At 38.7% G+C, this 17,076-nt stretch overlaps 1 protein-coding gene across 4 annotated transcripts in view; it reads left to right on the forward strand.

The window, feature by feature from the left end:
* The window catches only part of LOC126457404 ((E3-independent) E2 ubiquitin-conjugating enzyme UBE2O), a 221,671-nt gene that overhangs the window by 91,028 nt on the left and 113,567 nt on the right, over window positions 1–17,076 (forward strand). The window lies entirely within an intron of this gene.

Below are 17,076 nucleotides of genomic sequence, written 5' to 3' on the forward strand. Positions count from 1 at the left end.
ACCCTCCTCTGCTAATGCTGCCATGTGATGTGTTATTTCATGTTGATGTAAAACATAGGTGGTGGTCACATTAATGTGACTGCGCCATGTGTGAGGTACTTACTGAATTGCCCTTCTTCTTTCTCCTGTTAGCAGCCCCAACATAGGCATTACAAGGGCAGAAAATGTGATACATCTTTGGTCTTTCAGATTTAAAGCATTTAAATTAATTCATATACTTTGAGGAATTAATGCAGTAGGGGTTTAAAAAAGCAACATTACCAAAGACCATAAACACGGGACATAGTTCATTCATTGATTATTTGAGCAGAGTCCCTTTGTGCCATCCATCAAAGGCAAACTGGAACAGGTAATTAAGCATGTGTGTCAACATAGGTTACATAAATGAGAAGGCTTTCTATTAGGTATGTTCCAGATTTGAAAAGTAAAATTTTTGTGATTTGTAGCATCATCTAAATAGCAAACTCGAAGTGCAGTAGTAATCCCAGCATTTAAATAGTTGACATAATAATGTAATTTGCCTTACTGCATTTGTTAGCTAGAAGCAAAAACTAAAAATACTTTTTCAAAGTTTATCTACTTAAATTAGTTAAACAACATAGAGTTTTTATATCCTATTGAATCATCGGTTCAGATTAAAATTGTTTCTGTGAAATTTGAAACAAAAAGTGTGTAAACTTTCATCATCACTTAAATTACTTGCATCTTTTTGAGATGACTTGGAGATTGCCCTAATGTAATTCTCATAAAATTTCCCATAATCCCTTTGCTCTTAATTTCACAGTTTCTCTTCATCAGATGTTACATCATATGTGCCCCCCACCCTCTTTCCCTCCCTGCAGGTGTGGGGGTTAGAATACACTCGAGGTATTCTTGCGTGTCATAGGAGCCAACTAAATGGAGTCCTACACATTTCGGGCTTTATATGATGATGGTCCCCTGTAGGGTTTGACCTCAGTTTTTCCAAATTTTCCTGAAGAGCGAGCCAATTGGGGAAGGGCGCCTTACATGGTGCATAGTGTCCATCCAGCACCGAGACCTCTCGCATCCTTCGTCGACATGGATCTGCACGTCCACTCATTCTTTAGCTGTTGGGTGACGTCACCCTCCTCGATGCATTTTCCTCCATCCTCTGTGATGTATTGTTCTCTGGACTCCATAGCTCGTTTGTCCTTGATATCCAGCTCAGTAGCCAGTCTATTGTGGTGGGGCCACCATGTACCCTGTTGGTTGTAGCCCTGACCACACAGGGATCGCTCTGCTGACGCCTACACCGTTAACTCCCCACATATGCCAATAAGTAGATGCCCGTCACCCAGGGGCATTGGGACTCCCGGAAATGGCCATCCTGCCAGGTGGCCTTTGCTGCGACTGGATAGCGCCCGTGAGGAGGGCCCTCTGGTCGGAGTGGGTGGTATCAGGGTGGATGACACGCCATTAAGCGTAGTACATCATCTCTTGCTGTTGGTCAAACACCGGTAGTCTCTAAGTGTTCAAGGTCTAACTTCAGTGCTAAGGAATATGACCGCAGTTTGTTGACACAAGCTGCCACTTGGGGTGCAGAGTTAAGAGGGTCACTAGAGGTGCCACTACTGTAAGATTTCTACACACAACGTATCACAATTAGTAGCAGCTGCTTGAGGCACCAAGCTGAGAGGTGTGCCAGTGGTGCCTAAGTGCAAGATTGTTTCCAGTGTCTATTGCAGTTAGTAGCAAAAACTGACACGGGTGAAGGTGTACAGGGGAAAAGGAGGCTGAGGGGGAGGTGGAGGAGCAGGAGGTGAGGGGATTGGGGGAGAGCAGATGGCAAATGATAGTCACTTGTTTGATAAAATGTTCTTGGACTGGCTCTGCTTGAATGAAATATAGCTTGTGGATAGTTAAGGAATATAAATGACTGAGATGTGGTTTCTTGTTTTAGAGATGCTTTTACAAAAATATGCTGTTATTGACAGACTATTCATGTAATGATAGTAAATGTTGAAGAAATAATTAAAAATGTGTTCATACCAATATGGCAGAAGTAAAGAGGCAAGGAAAAATGAAAGATAAGGAAGCGTAGTGGCCAGTTTTTACGCCATTTGTATCATGTAGCAGAAGAAAATGAAGAGTAGAAAAAATAAGTATGGAAAAATAGGCAGTTTCTAATAAGATCTTGTTGAATATATTCATCATAGACATTCTGCACAGAGGAAATCATACAACATTAATACAGCCATTTCTGCTTGCCAAAATGATGAGCAGTTGCAGACATTGTAGACAGTAGGCAATGTCAATAATGGGTAGCAGCTGACACCCAATTTGTGGAGGGGAAATTCTCTGGAGTAAGAGATGTTCAGAGGAGAACCATCAAGAGCTCCACAGAGAAAATATTTTTCACCAGAACTGCTGTTTTTGGCATGTCAGATTGAATTTTCTTAAGATTTTTGCCTTGTACGTATGTACTTTCAGTTTCCAGATAAAATTAAATCTAAAAAAAGTTACAAAGCAACAGACCTCTAACACTGTATTGCATACCTCTACACCACTAGTACACGGTGCAACAGACCACTTTAAGTGATGGAGAAATTCCTCCTTGAACTGCTGCAGCATACAGTATACAGATTTTCGTACTTACAGTTCTGAGGACAGTCATTTTGATTCTCAAATTATTGTTTGACTTACTGTGGCAATCAAGTTTTCTTTAACTGTTGTTAAGATTTAAGACTTTATTGGATAGAAGAGGGTCATTTATAGTGACAGGGATGGTGAACTGGTAATAACTTGGAAATTTAGTTGTAGCATCTTCTACCATTAGCCCTCCAGTGTGGATTATGATACAGCACTTCCGCCCTCTGGAGAATCTAGAAAGAATAATTACTCACAATCTCAGAACTCATCATGGTATTTTCATGTAGTTTTTTAATAATAATAATAACAAAAACTTAAAATCACGATGTCCTGGTTTACAAGCACCAAAGCAGACTCGCACATTAGCAATCAACCTGAAAGGTGGGTCCAACAGAGAATATCTTCTTCTGAAAGATAGTGACAAATATATTAAATGAAAACAAGAAACCATAAACAAGATGCAGTACCCAGGGAACAAAGGATTACCAACAGATGCATTCAAAGGAAATTACAAAATTTTGGGTACAGGAGAGGATAAAGCTCAGTGCAGAATACAAGAATGTTTAACGGTGTCCAGGCAAGCCACAATGAAAAACAGCAAAAACAATTCATCTTTTGGATTTGAATTGTTTGTATTTTTTTCTGTACTTGTGTTAAAACTATTGGATATAGGTTCCTCCTTTTATGCAAAACTCAATTTTTTCTTGTTGCTCAAACATGTTTCTGCACCTCTGCAGCGTCATTTTGTTTATTGAAAAAAGTTTTAACTGACCTAACAAAATGAGGTCTAAAGACAGTTTTTGTTCATTTTTGCTTCTACCTTTTTACATTATATGGTTTTACAGGACCATCTGTATGGTGTTCTGCCTGATAGCTTGTCATCTGCAAACCAAATGATGTAAAGGTGAATTTTATTCTTTTCATTTTCCTTGGTGCAGATTACATGCAATTCACAGAGTCTTTTGTATAGTCTGGAATTACATTATGAGTTGGACAATTTTTATTAAACTGCTTGTTGAGGGTTGTCTCATTTTGTTAGATCAGTTATGACCTAAAATATATCCACTTTTTTCAATAAAGAAAAACTACTGCTGATGGCACAAAGATGCTGAAATATGTTGGGAACAAGGAAAATGAGTGTTTTGCATAAAAGGTCAACCTATATGCAATAATATTAACTGCAAACACGAAAATATAAAAGGAGCTGCAAATCCAAAAAATGAATATTTCATTGCCCAGCCAGGCATTCCCTAGCAAGCTCTATAGCAAATACAGGCACACCTTAATGAAAATTCAGAAGACAACTCTCAGCATATAGTTTAATAAAAATTGTCTCTAACTCATTTTTCAGATCAGTTGTAATGTAAAATATGTTCACTCTTTCAGTAAATAAAACCCAGTGATTATGGAATAGAGGTGCAGAAACATGTTTGGGTAACAAAATAATAATATATTTGTAAGAAAGTACCATATGAATCGGTTGCAATTGGAATAACTGTTATGAGAATCGACAAATTTCAGTTATATTTTGTTTCCACTTGTAGGTCTACATGAAATCATTTAGAGGGGTTGTGCTGCTTAGCTTCCTTGTAGGCTCACATTGCCCAAAATAGATTGTCGTCTGAAATAATTTTCTTAGAAAGCACTGTGTCGCATGAGGCCTTGCCCTTCATGTATTGGCAGTATTCTGATGTGTAGACTAACAGTATAGCAAGGCAGGTTACTTCTGCAAGCACACCATAGTTCTGTAATAGCCAGTGACAATGCACAATTCAAGAAAAGATGTGTGCACCATCTCACTTTCAGTGTCAACAAGGTGGGAGGTCAGGACAGTGATGTGGCATTCGTGAATACACTGCACAGTGATTGCTGAAGCAGTATAGAGATACTGGAAAATATAGTAGTCACTCGGGAAGTGTACCTTGACTTTTGCACAAAAATCCTTTTCTTAATGTGGTGTAGTTGAATTGTGCTATGTTGTTTCCCATGTCAGTGGATTTGGTTTGGTACCAGGTTCCAGAGCCCAAATTATAAAATGAATGTCCAGCCATCAAGGAGAACTCTACAGTGAACATTAGCTCTACTGGTTAGCATCTTCCAATGACAATACCAGTTGTGACAGGCAGAACATAAACTTTGGACTGGGAATGCTTATATGATAGATGCTGTGCTGTGCAGCCAAATTCTGAATAATATTATGATTCCATCAGTGTGACAACTATATCCTGAAGGATCAATTTGTCTCCTGTGGGATCAGTCCCAGTACACATGTCTGTGATAGTATAGGAACCAAACAAAGGAAAATCCTGGATGGAATAACAACAGTGATATGAAAAAGATTACTACTCATCATGTACAGGAGACACTGAATCGCAGACAAGCTCAACAAAAAGAATGCGGTACATTTGAGCTTTCAGTAAAAAGATCTCCTCCTAAAGTAGAATGCGCACACACGCACACGCACGCCCAAGCTCAACACATTGCATACAGCCTCTGTTTGTTGGACTTGGTTGCAGAACAAAATGAGGTCTGTTCTCAATTGGCCTCCTCCTACACTAGCCCCCAGCCTCATTGGGAATGTTTGAGGAGAGAACAGACCATGTAGGATAACTGGCTTGAGCCTGAGCCAAGAACCCTTGTAACATCAAGTGACAGAAAATGACAGATTTATTACTTACCTGATATACTTTCTGTCCTTACAGAATTGAGATTGGATGAAATATTAAGTGGTAAATAAAGTCATGTGCTGTGTCCCACTTGAAGGCTGGAAACACTTACTAAATAATGTAAAATTTAAATTTTTTATATTTTATGTTTTTCTAACTATAAATTCTGTAAATGGGATGTGAACTGAACCTTGTTTCAGTTGACCCACCAAGCTATGAAATCATTATACAGTCTACAATAATGTGACTATTTATCAGTTGAATGCCCCTAGTCTCCATCTCTTGACATAGGCTTTGTTTTCTGTATTTGTAAACCTATTGCACAGGTTTCTTGATGTTTCCAGAGAAAGAGTGCATATGTATAACGTGAAGAGGATGTTTTTCCATCAGTTACATTAACAGGTATTCTTTACTTTTAGGAATAATACTGTACACACTCAAATGTGATTAACTCTGGTGCAACATAATGAGTAGTTCATATTTCGCCTGTGGCCATATGCTCACTATCAGGTGTAGGTTGTCAAAAACTAGTCATCATACACTACTGGCCATTAAAATTTCTACACCATAAGGATGACGTGCTACAGCCGCGAAATTTAAACGTCAGGAAGAAGATGCTGTGATATGCAAATCATTAGCTTTTCAGAGCATTCACACTAGGTTGACGCCAGTGGCGATACCTACAATGTACCGACATGAGGAAAGTTTCCAACCGATTTCTCGTACACAAACAGCAGTTGCCGGCATTGCCTGGTGAAACGTTGTGATGCCTCGTGTAAGGAGGAGAAATGCATACCATCACATTTCCGACTTTTATAAAGGTCGGATTGTAGCCTATCGCGACTGCGGTTTATTGTATCACGACATTGCTGCTTGCGGTGGTAGAGATCCAATGACTGTTGGCAGAATATGGAATCGGTGGGTTCAGGAGGATAATACGGAACGCCGTGCTGGATCCCAACGGCCTCGTATCACTAGCAGTCGAGATGACAGACATCTTGTCCGCATGGCTGTAACGGATCGTGCAGCCACGTCTCGATCCCTGATTCAACAGATGGGGACGTTTCCAAGACAACAACCATCTGCACGAAAAGTTCGACGACATTTGCAGCAGCATGGACTATCAGCTCGTAGACCACGGCTTGACACCGCATCACAGACAGAAGCGCCTGCGATGGTGTACTCAAGGACGAACCTGGGTGCACAAATGGCAAAACGTCATTTTTTCGGATGAATCCAGGTTCTGTTTACAGCATCATGATGGTCGCATCCGTGTTTGGTGACATCGCAGTGAACGCACATTGGAAGCATAAATTCATCATCGCCATACTGGCGTATCACCCGGCGTGATGGTATGGGCTGCCATTGGTTACACGTCTCAGTCACCTCTTGTTCACATTGACGGCACTTTGAACAGTGGACATTACATTTCAGATGTGTTACGACCCGTGGCTCCACCCTTCATTCAATCCCTGCGAAACCCTACATTTCAGCAGGATAATGCACGACCGCATGTTGCAGGTCCTTTACAGGTCTTTCTGGATACAGAAAATGTTCGACTGTAGCCCTGGCCAGCAAATTCTCCAGATCTCTCATCAATTGAAAACATCTGGTCAATAGTGGCCGAGCAACTGGCTCGTCACAATACACCTGTCACTACTCTTGATGAACTGTGGTATCGTGTTGAAGCTGCATGGGCAGATGTACCTGTACATGCCATCCAAGCTCTGTCTCACTCAATGCCCAGGCATATCAAGGCCGTTATTACGGCCAGAGGTGGTTGTTCTGGGTACTGATTTCTCAGGATCTATACAACCAAGTTGAGTGAAAATGTAATGACATGTCAGTTCTAGTATAATATATTTGTCCAATGAATACACGTTTATCATCTGCATTTCTTCTTGGTATAGCAGTTTTAATGGCCAGCAGTGTACATATTACATGGTTTTGAAAACATGACGAACAATAAAGGTTAGGAAAAGGTATTTGTTACTGGCAATTTTCTCAATAGGAGTGCCAACAACAGGTTTAAGGTAATGCATATTAAAATTACGGGAAGGGGAACAGTTTCCCCCCCCCCCTCCATGTTTAGCATATTTTGCGCATTTGATGATAACATACATGGCGCCATGAAGAATAAATGTAAAATGTAGTGTAATGCGTCTCTTTAAAGCAGACTCCATTCTTATGACATACACATGTGAAATCGTCAGACAATTGACTTATCTTAGTTAAAGAAAATTATCTTCATTTTCATTCAGGTTAGGCTTATCTCATACTGCTGGTTGTATGTAAAGAAAATCGAGCTTTCCCATCTGTGGCTCATCTCTAGTCAGTCCCCCTTCCATCTCCCCCTCCCACATCTCCACACACAGCATTTAATTCCTTCCAATGCCTCCATCTCTGAGATTCCTACATGCTACCATTTTATAATTAATTATTAACAATCAGCTTTCATTAATAAATCAGATAGAACTTGATCTGTCTTCATTAATATTTAATGTACCATATATGTTACCAGCTTCCTCATAGTTAATTGCTTACGTGATTTTTCTTATGTTATGGTAGTAAACAGTTCATTACCAAGTGCAGACTGCAAAATGTAGCCATGACAGTAGTTGTTCCGGAGGTAAAAACTAAATTGTTAACATCTGTCTTGCCTAGTTTATGTATTTTCCTCACCGAATTGCTTCACTTCTGCCTTTATGGCTTAACCCCAGTGTTTTCGTGGCTGTTCAGTTCTGTTTTCATTTTCTGATGTAACTGTATTGCATTTTCTGTCAGTTTTAATACATTTTGTAATATTAAATAAGAGTTTGTAACATTATCATTACGTGAAGCTTATCCTTATTGGAAAGCCCTGTACCTTTTACTTGTGAATACAGTTAACATTGGGAATGGGAATAACTGGAAGAAAAATAAAACTGATTAATCTGTGTGTGTGTGTGTGTGTGTGTGTGTGTGTGTGTGTGTGTGTGTGTGTGTCCAGAATCTTTTGCTCTGACATGTCTGAATAAAATCTTCTCGGTTTTGAAGCTGCATCAATTCAGATCAAATACTCGAGCTTTCGATGACTCTCTCTGCCATCACCATCAGGAGGAAAACTCATTGACTGCTGGAGCTGGTACAATTTTCTGCTTATATAAGCACTGTTGCAGTCTCTGGTACCACTCAGAGAGGGCTGAAATGACACATGCACAGAAGGCGAGTTGGGCAACGCTTAGCGGATCTGGCCCACCAGAAGACTGAGTGACATCAAGTGGTGCGAAGGGCCAATGCCACATTCGAAACTGCTGCTTCACCTCCTGACAAGTGTCAGGATCCATCTTTGCTTTCTTTTGATATCCGGTGGATGGCCCCATATGCTACTAAATGTTTACCCTTGGTCTCTCTTAAAATTGTTGTTGTTTATTGTAATCTCATTTGCCTTCTTTATAACAGAATCTCAGCATGTTGATGTGTGAACCAAGGCTCTAGTGTTTCCAAACTGTGTTTTGTGTCCATTTTCTAGGTACTGCTCAGCTATGGTGAACTTGTCAAGCTCACTTTGTGTAATATGTCACTCCTGCTCATACAACACGCTGCTATTGTGCGAATAGTTTGACCTGTATAGGTGCTGCGGCATTCACAAGGGACAATACACACACCTGGCGTACGAAGAGCAATGTCACTTTCATCAGGGCATAGCATATAAAGGAGGCAACTGAGATTAGAAGAAACAGCAACAACTGTTTCAAATGTGCTGCTGGTCTCTCACTCCACCTGACAATAGTCAGTCCACTAGCAGACCATAACTGCTGAGTCAGCAACTCACCTTCCACACTTATGTCATTACAGGCCTCTATGATTTGTGTTAGAGGCTGCAATCGTGGCTGTGTAACCAAGAAACCGTGCCAGCCAGGCAGTGAGTGGTTTTTACTGCTTATGATGGTGGTGACGATAGCTATTGAAAGCTCGAGTATTTTACTCGAATTGACATGGCTTGAAAAGTGAGTAGATTTTGTTCTTTGTGTGTGTGTGTGTGTGTGTGTGTGTGTGTGTGTGTGTGTGTGTGTGTCTCCTTTTCATCATTTATTTGTTGTTGTTGTGTCTAAACTGACATGGTGTGAGTCTGATTTAAATTTGATATATTCAGTGATGTTTTTGGGATCTGTTGTTATCAAAAACCTCTTGTTGCGCACTATCTAGAGACTTTATAGTGTCACATTTCCTAATACTCACCACTATAAATCGATGATCTAATACAGGCTGTGAGTGCACCGTTTTGCATCGTATTTTGAGGTATTGATGAAATGTGGTCCATTGTGAGAAAATGAGGAGTTCAAAGCTGCCCAGTTTCTAGCCCCTGGTACCAGCCAAATTACTTCGTGTGCCATCAATTGCTGATGCTTTAAACATATGAAATGCATTCCTTACCCCAAAGACATGTAGCTGCGAAGACAGAAGAGACACTGAAATATAAAATACTCTCACACACACACACACACACACACACACACACACACACACACTGCTAGAATTGTAATAGGTTAGAATATATGAATACAAAACAGGCTACTTGAGTGGACATCTCTAGAAGAATACTAGCATTATTCTTGCAAAACCCTCGTCGGTAAATGTAGAAAACCAGTATTTGAAGAAGAATGTGAAACAATTCATACATGCAAGATGATTAGTGGAGTGTATGCTCAGGCATAAAGAGTCATTTTCCCCCTCAACCCTACTCAATTAGAGTAGGACAGAAAACTTCTTGCCAGATTAAAGCTGTGTACTAGTCTGAGACTCAAACGTGGGACCTTTGCCTTTCACGTGCAGGTACAATCCAGCAAATCGAGGCGCACACCCTGCTGCGGTGTGAAAAAATTCATTTCTGAGTAGGACATATGTTCATGGGCATTTCTTTTTTTCTTTCTTTTTTTTTTTTAAATTTCTTTAATGATTTATTCGTCCTGAAAAGCTTAGTCATAGCAACCTCTTCTACATCTAATGAACATCTAATATGGTATCCAGCACTTAGAAATAGTTAATAATAATAATAATAAATTGCTAACATGTAAATTTAGGCTCAAATGTGGCAGCAATAGACGGTGGAGATGAGATTGGAGGGGGGGGGGGGGGGGGGGTAGGAGACTGATATAATAGACTGAAAAGTGGAAAGATAATGAATTGTAATTGGCAGAAGCAGTGAACATTTATTTTACTGTTTGACAGAGAAATTGTCATGTATTTTGATATATGGCCATATTTTGAGGGAAAAGTTACAACACTGACAAAAGGTAGTGCTCCTGCTTTTTCTTAAAAGCAGTAGGAGATTTAATTGTGCTTAGAGAACAGTGTAGCATGTTCAATAGGCATACAGCAGCAATTGAGTAGTAGCTTGAGAATGTTTTTCTTTTATTGATGCGTACCAGATAAATGAGACCTCATGTTGTGATTTTGTGATGATAGGTACTTGATCAGTAACATGAAGTATTGGATCATGTTCGTACTAAGAGGCTGATGAACTAGAGCGTACGGTAATCACATTACTTATCGTATTTATCCTAATTGGGCATATGATTCAATGACATTGTCAGACAGACAGATGTTGTAGGTGCAGTGTGCACATGCATTCGTAGTTCATTCGAACCATCCAGATGTTTCCCTGCTTTTGTTGTCTTGGGTTAAATTGTAAAAGAGAAGGTGTAGCAGAAAGAGGGACTGCACAAGTTTACATTTCATATTCTCTAGAAATGTACGGTACAGTATCTGATAAAAAGTATCTGGACAGTTATGAATGGTCATTAATATGGGATGTGCCCATCATCTGCTTTTATCGCATCTGGAACTTTGTTGGAGTCACTTCCAATGAGTTGTCTGAACATCTTTGGAGTAGCAGCTCATTATTCCTCGAGAGCCAGATCCAGAGAAGGGAGTGATACTGGATTCAGGGTTCTGGAGTGATGTCTACATTATTGGGTCATGTCAAGACTCTGGCCAGTCAGTCCATTTCAGGAATGTCCACAAACCATTGCCCCCACAGATGCTGCTTTATGACAGCATGCAATTCTATGCTGATACAGTCAGTCATCATCTCTGAACTGATCCTCTATTGTAAACAGTACACATTGGTGTCAAATGTGATATGCACTTACCACTACTTTGCCAAGTATAGGTATTTCTCAATAATAGTTCATTGTAGGAATCGGATCAGGCAAGCAAGAAAGGTAGAGGTGATACAGCAGTGAAAAAGGTCTGAATGGAACAGAGTCTGGCACAATTAGCCCTTCTGTCACTGGCTATTGTCTCACATGTAAATGAGTTGTATATTAGGGGAAAAGAATGTTTGAGGTGAAAAGCAGTAAAATTAGGTCACTTAAGTTTCAAGGCCATTTATTTCTCTGTGGGCTTTCTTCCTTAGTGGCTTTAATACTCTTCCATGTAATTCCCAGTATAAGTGCATTTTGTTCTTTGCAGCATTATTTTTATTATAAGATATGCCATTTCCTCAGTAGGTAAAGTCTGGTTTGCTTTCAATAGGGTCACTCCCTCTGATGGAATTACTTCAGCTTTGTAGGTGAAAAATTTTGGTGTGTGTTTGTTTGCAGTAAATTCAGGCTTAAGCCTAGGACCTGCAGTTCATTTTATGTTTTCCCATTTTTATTATCTAGAAATAAAATGGTCCTCAGTTGCCACCAATGTCACACTGTAAATTCATAAATTTTGTCCATCCACATTTTAAGAATTTTGTTGATACAAGGTTAAACAGTAGAAGTTATACTGGGTACAAGCCCTTGTTTCAAACCTTCATTATTCTTTGAATTCTGTAAGAATGCTTTTCCAAGAGTGTAGGTAGGTTGGCTTTTCTTTGATCCAGTATCTCCCATACATCTTTCTTTCTTATATAATGATAAGCTTTTTCTCAGGAAAATGATCTCTCTCTCTCTCTCTCTCTCTCTCTCTCTCTCTCTCTCTCTCATGTGCATGTGCATGCGTGCACACACACACACACACACACACACACACACACACACACACACAGAATGATAACACAACAATACAATACAGTGGTATTGTTATCAAACAAGGTGAGGTGGAGGTGTTAAGACACTGGGCTTGCATCTGGAAAGAAAGTGGTTCAAATTTTCCTCAAGCCATCCACATTATGGTTGTCCATGGTTCCTTGGAAAAGGACATGACCAATTTCTTTTCCTGTACTTCTTTTATTTGAACTTGCGCTCTGTCTCTAATGACGTTGTCATTGGTGGGACATTGAAGCATAATCTTTATTCCTTTCTTCCTTCCTTAATGTGTTACCATTTAATTTCACACAATGCTGTGTACTTTTCACTGCTAAATTGGAATCCCTAATTGGCAAAAAAGATTTACAAGGCTATACCTCATAATTAAGTCGCTGACATCTGCAGTTTTCACAAGTCTTGATTAAATTAATATTTCCATCCTTTAAGCATAGCTGTTTTAACGTGGCATTAAGTTTCTTAGATTGTGTCAACCATCTACCGAGTCTGTCAAAAACATAGCAAAAATGTGTATTTCATGGAATAATGACGAGGTTGTGGCTATACAAAACCCACTGTTATCAAAAATAATTGAACTATGATGTAAATAATGGAACACTGCAAATTATACTAGAGTCTTGTTTGAGATTAGGCTGTGAAGATGTGTAAGACAATTGTTCACAACACCAAATAAAGAGAGATTCTGCAGAAAAATGAAATGATCTGAGTTGGAAACAGGAAATTATGTATTTTATATCACATGGAAGACCTTAGGATTCATCCTATTTCAATTGTTTACTTTATAGTGTTGTAATAGACAGACAATTTTTTATAGTTTTTGTACTTTTACAAAAATGTTGGATTTGTGAATAACCCAGTTGGAACTGAAATGTCAGCCACTGTGTGTGTGTGTGTGTGTGTGTGTGTGTGTGTGTGTGTGTGTGTGTGTGTGTGTGTGTGTGTGTGTGCTCGTAGATCTCCTACATGATGTATCCCAGTGGAGTACAAAAAGTACAACTGGGTTGAACAATTTTCATTACGCTTGTCACATGGTACACACACAAGAAATGAGTATTCTAAACAGTTTTATTTCTTTTGTGTCAGGTTGGTATAAAATACAGGGAAAAAAAATGTAGACCACAGAATAGAAAGCTAAATTGTTTTACAAAGGAAGCAGATGCTCACAAACTTAGAGCAACTCTTTTGAGGTTGGAGGCATATGTACCTCAAGAGTATTCTTCATGTGGCCAGACAAGGTTTTCAGTCCAGAATTTATAATGTGTGCATCAGATGTAGTGGTATGTTAATTTAGGGGTTAGTGTATTTAATCCACTAAAAACACTTCTCAAAGTATTTATACTAAATTATCCCCATTAAAAGGTAAATTCTACTGTTACATGCAAAGGGCAGCAATTATTACAGGAAATCTGCAGAAACACAACTTGTGTGTCATTAAGTGCTAAATACTTTCACACACTGAAAGTGTGGGATACACAGTATTCCCATCTGTGTCATTGTTTTTCTTCTAATTGTTGAACAGATTAAAGCTTATTTGTTAAAAGAAACACATTTGCATCTAATGACTTTATACTATGGGTCTACACACTTAAAAATTCAGGCTTGTATGAAATATTTAGAGATGAGGAGTGACACAAGCTGCAGCATCATGGTCTTCACATGTATACCTTGATTTTAACACTGTCCATTTTTAGTGTGCACAATTATTGTAAATTTCTTTTCTGCTGTTTTCTTCTGCACTCACCTAATGACCTCTACTCTTGCTTTGATATTTTGCATGTGTAAGTTCCTTCATTAATAGTGGGTGGAAATCTCCAGTATAATCTCTATGGCCAGTAACTAATTTGTAGAGTGTGTGTAGTGTATAGTACTGCTATATCATTGATGTAAAAGGGAAACTACTTCTACTGTTCTAATGTGTCTTTATTGTTTGTGTTAGACTTGAAAGATAATACCAGTTGTATTAGCAGATCCCATGACTTTATTGCATTTTTGACACTGTATTTCGTTTGTCATCTATATGCATACTCTGCAAACCATAGTGAAGTGCTTGACAGAGGGCGCTTAGCATGGTGGTACTACATGTTAAGAGTTCTTTCCTGTTCTAATCACATATGGAGTGCAGGAAGAATGACTACTTAACTGCCTTTGTGCACACTGTAATAGTCTTAATTTTGTCTTCATTGTCCCTATGGGACTGATACTTAGGGACTGAATAATATCGGGATTACATTCGTAATGCTGGGTCTGGAAATTTTATAGTATGGTATTTTTAAGTGTGTAGCATTACATTTCTGAGCATTTAAAGTTTGTTACCAATCTCTGCACCACTTTGAAACCTTATCAAGCTCTAACTGAACATTTGTGTAGCTTTTATCAGACAGTACTTCATTATAGATAACTGCATCATCTGGGAACAGTATGAGGTAACAATTAACATTTTGTGCAAAGATAATTAATCTGCAAAACGAACAGCAAAAATCCCAGAATACTTTCCTGGGGCACACTTGAAGTTACTTGTACGTCTGTCGATCACTCTCATTCAAGATAACATACTGTGTCCTCCCTGTCAAGAAATCCTCAATCCAGTCACAAATTTTGCTTGATATGGTGTGATACTGAGTCAGCTGCTTTCCAGAAGTCAATAAATACTACATCTGTGTTATTTCCTTTATCCATGGCTTTTAGGATGTTGTTTGAAAAAAAGCAGTAGGAGCTATCTTGGCTGCAAATTCTGCACAAAATCTTACAAGGACCTATCAGGCCTTGGAGTCATGTTTGATTTAGCTGTTCCTCAACATAACTGACACTAATATCATTCATGTCTGCAGTGATGTGAGAAGTAAACTGGGACATACATATATATCTTCCTTAGTAAATGAACATTAGATGATAGAGTCCATACTTCTTCTTTTTCTTTGTGACCCTCAGTTTTATTTCCTGTATCTATCTAGTGTGTCTGGACAGTAACTTCGGTGCAACTGACAGCCTATACATATGATCAGAATTTCTTTGGGGTTTGGAAGAGGTCTTTTTGATACAATCCTATTACAGATAATTATTGCAAGCTTCTTATGTTGCCCTCAGCCAAAGACTTTTCATTCAGCATGTCGTTATGGCCCCAATTATGCAGTATTTTCTGTTTCATTGAAAGTTTCTCTACAGTAACTGCATGCTATGGAACATCCCTCCCATAATGAACTGTGCTACTAGGTACGTATCTATCCATTGTATGGTCAACCACATTTTTAAATCTGAGCCACACTACTTCCGCATGCCCCAGCCCAGAGGTAAATGTACTGATTTTCTTTGAGATGTGACGAGACTGCATCTTTATCCAACTTAGTAAATGGGTAAATCTTCTAACTAAATTTAGCTGCACTTTGTACCTTAGTAGTCATTGTTGCTACAACTTTCTCGTGGTTGCTCATACCATTTTCAATATTGACATCCTGAAAGAGGTTAGGTAGGTCTGTTTGTTGCTAAATATATTTCCACCATGAGTGGGCTCCTAAACTATATGTTGTAGGTAGTCATCTCTTCTTTCATTCTATCTTTATTAATAGTGGTAATGGTTTCAAAGGTATTGCTTGTTCCCAGCATTTAAACTTATCGTTTGTCACACCATTGAATATCAGAATTTTATCTGTGCACTTGAATTATGTCACTAGGCTTTCTTCTCAATTCATATTTTCATTTGTTTCTTGTTTTTCTTGTCTGTTCCAAATACTACAATACAGTTCACTAAAAGTCTACAGTATCTTTGTACGGATCACTGTTGCTACAATATCTAGTTAGTTCCAAAAGTTAATAGTCCTGATAGTCTTGACAATGCTCCTGTATCCACTATACAGTCATGCACTATTATCTATCAAAACATGTGGTGCATCTGAAGTGCTCGGTGATACAAATTTGTGTGTGCTATGGTAGGAATGTGGTGGAAATGCATTCAGTGACAAATATGAAGCGCTCAGTTATACAAGTTTATGTGTGCAATGATGGAAATGTGGCGAAAACTACAAATGTCATCAGCTGGACGAAAACTCTGAAAACAAGTACTCCAAACCGACATTTACCGTAAGTCACATCCCAGTGCAAATCTGTAATGCAACAATCTATGTGACATGATTATAATTATGTATCATTTATATTTTAGGACAACTAATCAGTAAAAAATGCACCACAAGTTCTAATGAAAGCCGTCTGACGATGAATTGTAATGATTCGAAGCCAGTAACAGCATCTTTTGAATAAAGGAACTTGAAGTAAATTTGTGGCATGTTGCTGTCTCACCACCATCAAATAGTATTATATTTCAATGCTAGATGTTACAGAAGTTGAAAGAGCTTCATTTTGAAGGGATTAAAATTAAATGCAATATGGCAGTATTGGTTGGGATATCCCATGAGGTGGATTCAACTGCTGAGCTGGAAGTGGTGTTCTTCATCCCTCATATTCAATACTATGATCAGAAGTGCAGCATTTTTAGAAGAAATAAAAATTTATCTTGTGACAAGGCAACATCGGCAACATCAAATGAATGTTATAAATTCATTTTTCTTCCTACTGACTTATGAAGACATGAAATGAAGCAACAGATACCTTATCAGAATTAATGTCTTCTCATTTCACAATGTGAGTAAGGTTAGATAAACTCTCACAAGTATGCCTATAAAATCTAGTGCATTTTGCCATGTTTTTATTAGGTCACTTTCTTGTCTCTCTTTTTGTTCGGTGCAACTTTTGCAGTTAATTTAAACTAACTTCCTGATGGGCTAGACACT

This window comes from Schistocerca serialis, chromosome 2 (assembly GCF_023864345.2).
Source record: "Schistocerca serialis cubense isolate TAMUIC-IGC-003099 chromosome 2, iqSchSeri2.2, whole genome shotgun sequence".
Classification (NCBI taxonomy): Eukaryota; Metazoa; Arthropoda; class Insecta; order Orthoptera; family Acrididae; genus Schistocerca; species Schistocerca serialis.